This window comes from Neltuma alba, unplaced genomic scaffold, assembly GCF_004799145.2.
Source record: "Neltuma alba isolate B1F8T4 unplaced genomic scaffold, ASM479914v2 tig00012971_pilon, whole genome shotgun sequence".
Lineage (NCBI taxonomy): Eukaryota > Viridiplantae > Streptophyta > Magnoliopsida > Fabales > Fabaceae > Neltuma > Neltuma alba.
In genome coordinates, this window is record NW_021637330.1 from 1 (window position 1) to 8,771 (window position 8,771).

Genomic DNA, 8,771 nt, shown 5'->3' on the forward strand with positions numbered 1-8,771 from the left:
CATTATATATGTTACGTAATATATTTAGAACGATATTTCCAGCACACTATCAAAACCAGTAATTAAAGCACACCCCAAGGAAGATAAAAAGAATATTAGCCATGATATAAGAGGCAAATCAGTTAACAAAGATAGTAAAGGAAGTCGAAAACCTAATCATAAAGACCTGTTTTGTTCGAGGATATTGATATTATTATTAGTTCTTTGCCTCTTAACATTCCCATTCTCATCACCACCACCATTCTTCTCCATCACTGCCTTCAAAGCCTCTTGGATGGAGCTTATACAATGCTGATGCTGTCCCTGCTCCTCGCCGCCGCCACTGAACTGATCATCTTCTTCGCCGGTGACGAACAAGACGTTCTTAACGCGTCCGCCGAGCGTGGTGATCTCTGCCTTCACGGTTCTCAACCTTAGGGCCTTCAACGTCTTGATGAGGTCCGGCAGGAGATCGGACCTGTCTTCGCAGCAAAGCGAGGCTTTGATCACGAACCTGCCCTCCTCATCGGAAGCGTCGTCCACCGTCAACTCGTCGGTTTCTGTCGGCACTGGGCTTGTTTCTGCTATTATTGAAGTTTGACGCTTCAGCTCCTTCACATGCTGGATTACTTCTGCTAATAATGAAGCTTTGTCTGTCTACGTACACACAGAAACAAAGTACGGGAAATTTAAAACTTCAGTATATATACTTTCTTGGAGAAATTCTCAGGACTTTTGACTTAGTCTGGAATATATACATAGTACACGCGTACATTTCTTGCAGATAATTAATATTATGCTCTGGTTATTAGAAGATTATGAACCAAAAGTATCCCATGTAAAGAAACTGTTTGTAAACTAGTCAATGATGCAGTAAATTAAAGGCATACATACAATTTTATTGGAAAATTTCGTAACAAATTAGCTATCATCAGAGCGGATGATAGCAAGCTGCACTATTCATTGAACATGACATTTTCGTATGGATTTGTTAACATGCATCAGATAAAGATTTTACCTATTTCGTATCCCAGCAGACAAGAGTGTTTTAGACGGATCAAACACAATAATAATGATAAATACGGCTCTCTCTATATATATTTTTTGGTTCATACCATATAAGAAGTTTGAATATATTGTGTGGGTCAAATGTGATCGATCAGTTAAATCAAACTGATGGGGTTGGGTTTCTTTTGTGCTATTATTATACAAAACTGTTAATTAAATGGGAATGATGACACTGAACAAATAATAGAGAGGGGTTTCATATTGTGCAACAGGAAGGAATCTGAAGAGGCATATATATGTCTAAATCTGTACACACATATATTTACATAGGTATCCGTATCTAGGATGTGGTATCTAGGGTGTGACAACTGACAAGGATGCTAGTTTGTCTCTCAGGCTTTATTTCTTTTCATTCTCGAACTGAGTATGACTGATCAATACATAACACATTATTGTTATTCCCGGCAAGAAATTCTATTCTGTGGCTTTTCAACTGCCTCTCTTTGGTTTCTCTTTAACCTTACCAACCAACCGACATTGACGCTATTTCTCTTTTCCTCTTGTTCCTCGCTTTATGTCCTCGGAACTACCACACAACGGCTCAGAAAAAGGAAAAGAGAAGAAGAAGAAAGCTAACCATATACACACACATATGGGTATAAAATGAAGAAACACCAAGAACTAGAAAAGCCAAAAAGAGGAAAGAAAAGGGATGGTACAATAACACTGTTTTGCTTCTCGTTTTCTAAAGTAAATAGATTCATTCACAGATCACAAACGTTAAAGAAAGAGAGCTTTCGAGTTCACTAAATCTGTTCTTATTATTATACTAATATTCAACATCTCGGGTGTGAAAAAAGATTTCATGTTTTTAGAAATCAAACTTGACGGTTGACGTTATGAAAAAAAAACAAGGTTAGAGTAATTGATTACGTTAATATGAGAATTTTAGTGATAATTGTGTAGGTTTATACTTACTTTGGTTGTATTGGGCAATAAGCTTCGAAGCTTGGCTAGATGGTTGTTGATTCTCTTCGGCGTCTTCTTTCGGCTTCGCTGTGGCTCTTTGAAGCAGCGAGGGCCTTGGCGTCCATGATTTCTTGAGCCGTCATCTTGCCCAGCTCGGCTTGGAGGCCGAAGGGAGCTGAGCCCGGTTGACCCACTACGGGTCCGACCCCGAGGGTGTCGGAGATGATCCGGAGATGGTGGTGATCGGAATTGGACGGACCATCGTAAGCGAACTGCAGAGAAGGAGCCCTCCGGTTGAAGAGGCCCGCGTAGAGCGAAGAGGAAGGCGGAGGGACCAAAAACTGCTGGTCGCTGTCTCGGACCGGGTTGAACGAGTGAACAGGAGGGAGAGACCATGGCGGCTGTGGCGGCGGCGGCGGATGAAAGATTGGAGAAACCTCAGGGAACATCAATCCTCTTTCGTTGTTGGTATTGTTATTGTTGTTATTAGAAGAATTACCTCCGAAAACGTCGACGCTTGGCTGCTGCTGGTGCTGCCTCATCATTTGGTGAAGAAGAAGCTGTTCTTGATAGCTCTGAATGTTATTGATGGCTTGAGAAGATGATGAACACTGTCCTTGATCTTCCTCTTTTTTCATCCTTCTATTCGTATGATAACACAACAAAACACAAACTAATCAGAAAAAGTAGAACGCAAACATGGTTTTCTTCAAAGCATGCGCGTGTGTGCAATTAACGGATTAGAAAACTAAAGAAGAAATGAATGAAAAGTACGACAAAAACCTTGTTCTCTCCGAGATGAATATCAATAAGGGATGTGTTCTTGTTCTTGTTCTTGTTCTCTCATGCTGGGTCAATATATATATACATATATATGATGCAAGTTTCTTTTCTTTCTTTCTTTCTTTCTATGTTTCTGTGAATTTGGTTGAAATCTGAAAAGGGCAGGGGGGGTTTGATGTCTGTGTTAGACTGAAAACTGTATCATTATTAGCTTGGGAAGTGTATGCTGTGGAGGGCTAGAGGGTGAGATAATGGCTCTTTTTATCTCTTTTTTTATATATAAATTTATTTTGTGCTTTTTGTGGTATCTTTTTGGCATGTTTATTGTTTTTTCTATTTCTAATTAATTATATTGCACAAGCTGAGAGGGGGAGAGAGAGAGAGAGAAGAGAGAGAGTGCGTAGGGAGTTTTGAGTGCTCATGGCATGTTGTCCCTTTCCTTTCTTCTCACGGCATTCTCTTTATGAACATTCAAATTTGGATTTGAACTCAAGCTGTGTGTGTGGACTATTGATGATTAAGTTTGAGACCAAGTGTTACAACAACAAACAAAATAACAAGCACGCATCAAGCACGCATATACTCTTCTGATCCTATTTATGGGTTAGAAAGAAGTTTTTTTTTTGGGTCATATTTATAAGTCATTTCATTAAATTTTTAATATGAATGTATTATTTTGTCCTTCACTTATTATAGTGTAGGTAATTATCTTTTTTGAAAGTTGTATATATTAAATATGGGTAAAGTTAAAAGTTTGTTATATTTTAACGGATAATTAATGTATTTTAAAATTTTCTTAGTCTATATAAAATATGCTGAAAGTGCTTTATAAATAAGACTAGAGGAGTATATAAACTAAAAGGGATAATATTCAACTTCTCATCAAGAAAGTTAATTAAGATGTGGAATTCAGTTCTTTCTCTTCAGTTAATCACTTTGTCTTCGTTGAAGCATGCATATGGAATTCATGAAGCATTATTCCATGTTATATTTATAGCTGAGGATCGATGAAATGTGATGATTTAATTTGTTGCGTGAAGAGATGATAGTGATTAGTGACTAAGAAGGGGGCAGTAATATAGAGAGAGAGAGATTAGAAGAAACAGAAGAGAGAGAGAGACAGAGAGGACAAGACAACAAAAGACACATATAGATTGTCGACCGACCAAAAGCAGCAAAAAGCCTGAGAGGGGGAAGAGAGTACCATCATGATAAAAGGCGTACCTAGGCCTTTTCTTTCTTTCTTTCTTTCTCATTTGTTTCAAAAGACCAGTGTTTTATTTACTACTACATATTTAGAGTAAATATTTGGAGCAACTTTAGTAATTAGTGTAAAAGGAATTGCCCTTTTAAGTAGAGAGAGAGAGAGGGTGATGTATAGTTAAATATATACACACATACAAAGATACAGAGAGTGATACAGGGAGCCCCCCCACGCCCTAAAGGCAGAGGCCACGTTGCGAGGGAGTCGTTGGCTAAGAATGTAAGTATAATCCCACGCCACCTTTCTACTTCTCCAAGACCATCTCATCATTGTGTCTTGGAACACACTCCTCTCTTGCTCTCTCCCTCTCTCTCATCAGTCTATTGGTATTTATGATTGTTAGACTAAACTCTCAACATTAAAAAAAAAAAAGAGAGAGAGAGAAAAATGAGTTATGAACATAGAGATAGAGAAAACTTCAAGATTTCCTACGATAGCTTCAATATAAATGAAATTAAAAAGAAGAAAAAAAGAAAACTTCAATATAAATGAAATTAAAAAATTGTATTAACTTAATACATTTCTGATATGCGAAAATGTGTTACAAGCTTTTATGGTGTTACTATTGAAATTTGAAAGAGTTTCTCCTCGTCCAAAACCCATCCTTTTGTAAGTAAATCAGATGGTTTGTATATACGAACAATTAATCATTAATCAAAGCTTTCATGAATAGTTATGATACAAGGTTAGGGGTTGCATTATACGCGCATATATATATATATATATATATATATATAGCTGTTATCAAATTAAGGTTGCCTACGATAGCTCACCCTTTAAAATTAAAGAAATAAGATTTTTTTATAAGCTAAATAATAAATCTCACCTTTAATATAACTATTAATTTCAGCGGGCTCATATGTGTACATTATAGATTTCGCATTTTTAAAGTCTAAGATCAAATTTACAATCTTTTATTAATATGTGCTTTGAGATTTACTGGATTTAACTCGATATAGGAAGTATCATATTATATTGTTGAGCTTAATTAAGTGGTGCATAAATGAAATGAAACGACCCCTAAATTTAATTCTTGGGATTTTGAATTAAGATGTGATGTTAAATCTATTTATATGAATCTTTTTCATCACTTATATCGGTTGGACTCTTCCCTCTTTTGGAAATCTAACAATGTGTAATACAAGTCTCTTCTTGTTTTAATTCAATATTGTATGATTCACTTTCCTTTTCAATTTTTATCAACATAATTTGACAGTGAATTATATATAATAAAACCATATTAATATGAAATATTATACTGATGATATATTTAAATATGCTAATTGATCTGATAAGTTTTAAGAAAAAAGGTTCCCCTGTCTTGTCTTGTCACGCAGGAAATGTAGAGGACAAAGCTTTTCAATGTGATTTACACATTAATATATTGTTGTTAGTATGTGTGGGTATATATGTAACCATATGACATTTAGTATAAATACATACATCAAATTTATATATCGGCAACTAAATACCATTAGTGTCTTAAATTGATTGATGTTTTAAACTAATATTAAAAAAACCAATAAAGAAAGTTAAGGTTTGTTTGATATTTTAATTTTCTCATAAAATGGTCTGCTATTACAATGGCATCTTTGATTTATGAGTAACCTCTCTTTATTTAATTTAAATGCTTCCAATTCAACAAATATTAATTAATCTTAAGTCCAAAATGACTTGAGGATATTTTGAGTTATAATTATAAAAGATATTTTTGAAAAATAATCAGCTTTATTACATTGGTTTTTTATTAAAAGTATTGTACTTTGAAGCATGATTACGACTTATAATTTCAAACGGAGAGTATATAACACTAAATATATATACATATACATGTGTGTGTGTGTGTGTGTATGCCTCTTATGTCGTACGCACATATAAGTAATTAATTAAGCGAATGATCTATTGATCTTTATCTTGGAAGAAGTGGATGTGGTCCAATATATTATTTTATGGATGAAGGACAGATTAAATTGGAAGAAGGAAGAAAATAAAATTTTGAGCTTTAATTATTTGAAGTGGAACATTTGGAAATAGCACCAACTATGAGTGTGACTAAGAAAGACATGTTGCGCTGTAATAATAATGGAGAATTGTCTGTTAATTTTTACATGCCAAAAATTATAATATATCTCTCCATGAACATGTCTGTCGGCAATTATAAGTATATATGCATGTTTTTTTTTTTTTTTTAATAAAGACACACACATTTTTCATACTTTAATTTTGGTCAAAAAAATATTCATACCTTAATTAATACAATAAACTTCATAGGAGTTAGATCTTGAACATGGTTTGATCAGAAAAAAGGTTAAAGGAGGTTATCATATATTGTAAATCCTTTGATGCTAACACTCCATCGGGAGAGAAGAAAATTAATTTTCCCCTATTTTTTTTCTTAATTTTCTTTCTATACAAATAGAGGATAAGTTAGTTGTACATGTTTTGTTAATTAAACTTCCGTGCATGCGCTGAGGGTCTCAAAAATAAATTATATTACTACTATTTAAATATAATCTAAAAAACATATAATTTTTTATAGATTTGATAATTTATAGGCTAAATTATTTCTTTAGTCATTTATATTTACATTAAATTTCATTTTATTTTCTTAAGTTCATAAAATGTGTTTTTAGTCCTTCAAAGAATCAAAGTTAACACTGTTAGTTTTTTAACAGGAAATACTAACTCATGAAATTTAAGTGATGATTATGCAATTAAATGCTGACATAACATGCTTAAATTTTAATCTTTTTAATATAATATTTCTATATTTTGAGTGCAGATTAAAAAAAATTTAAATGAAAACAACTCTATCTTTGTGGATGCTTTGTCAGTATTTAATTACACATCTATCGCTTAAGTTTGACCGTGAAATAAAATTAACAGTATTAAGATTGAAGGAGTAAAATAGCATTTTACAGACTTACAAAAGACTGAAATAAAACTTGATGCAAATACAAAAGACTAAATATATACTTTAACTTAATTCATATTAATGTATCAATTGATATTGATAATGTTATAATAAAGAGATGATGAGTTAATTAAATTTAACGCAAATATTGTGAACATGACTTGACTTTGGACTTTTTAGTTTTAAAAGCAAACTTAATCGTACGGAAGAAATCCTGGTGGAGCCTTTCATATTTGGACTGATTGTTTTGTCTAAAAGGAGCTAGTTTGTTAGAGTATCATTTTGATGAGACGCATATTCTGTAAGAATAATATATAAAACAAATACAATATATGATATATCCTTGGCCACTTCTTATAATATATAAATTTGTCTTTTTCCCCTCAATGATATAAATGAGTCAAGAGTTGTAATATAATCTTTATGACTCAAATTTCATTATCGTTATTTGAAGAATAAGCCAAAGGATAACATAAACAGTTCATAAAGAATGACTGGGAGAGAAGAAAAGGAAAAAACAAGGAAAGAATTGGGAGTTTGGGGGATGGTTGGTAAGATATTGTTCTCTTATAATTTGACAACACATGAAAAGGCCACACTCAACAACACCAAATGGAAATGAAAACGAAAGTGAAGATAGAAATGGAAATAACCTTTTAAAGTAAAATGTGCTTTATTGAAGTCAGACAAAATTCTTAATAAACATTTATATTTATATATATAATAAAAAAACCAAATTAACACAGCTTAATTAGGCCTGTTTTATAGTTTTTCTGAATGTTTTTCAAAACAAAGAGGCTAACATTTTAGACAGAGCAAAGAAAAGAGATAAATAATCATGAAAACAAACTAGAAATTTAAAACAAAAGCATGATTAAAATATGAGGAAGTGGAGTGATTTTTTTCTTTAATTATGAAACCAGGTGAGAGTTTTAGTTTCAGGTTGAAGACATGGGTTTTTATATCTCAATAATACTATTTATATCTAATATTATTTAGTTTAATTATTCATGTTATACGATTTGTTTTAATTTGTCGGTTACATATGAGAAAGGCAGAGGGGTTATTCACTTATTTTTTGAGTTTTAGTTCACTACTTTTTTTAATTAATGATTTATATGTAATCATATTTTAAGTTTTACTAATATTGTTCATGAAAACCATTGAAATGGTACTACAACTAATTTTTGAGTGGATCATGCCCTATATTAGTGTTATCCATTAAAAAAAAAAAGGAAAAAATTTGAAGGATTATAATAGAAATTTTGTAAATATTATTCAACCAAAATTCTTTATAGTTAGTATGACTTAATACTAACAAAATACTACTTCTAATCCTTAATATAAGAACTCATTTAATTTTTATTGTAGTTCTAAATACAAGACCTAATTTCACTCTGTCTCTAATATTTATCTGTTTTTTCTTAAAATAATTCTTCAATAATAGTAATTCTAGTCAATATATTTAATTAGTAAGAATATTTTAAGAAATACAATATTTATTTATTATAAATGACTAATTTAACTAATTTTTAATCTATTCAAATTAGTTAACTAGTTTATATTAAGCACAAGAGGTAGTATTAAAGTTTGTCATATTTGTGTAGGCACATAGTATATGGGTATATTGAATGAATGGTTACTGAAAAATGTAATGATTGAGGAGTGATGCATTAGAAAAAGAAGAAGCAAGAGACAGCCAACACTTAAAAGGCAAGTAAGTCTTTGAAGTTTGAACTCTTTTGAGGCAGAGTCTGCAAACATAATTAATTACACTGTTTCATCCATAAAGACCTCATGAAAACAAATATTCAACCCAAAATTCAAATCTCCATTTCATTTTGGTTATATAAT

General features: G+C 32.1%; 1 pseudogene; it reads right to left on the bottom strand.

Moving 5' to 3' along the window:
* Positions 1–141: 141 nt before the first annotated feature.
* LOC114733165 (transcription factor bHLH30-like) lies at positions 142–2,817 on the bottom strand (annotated as a pseudogene).
* Positions 2,818–8,771: the final 5,954 nt, after the last annotated feature.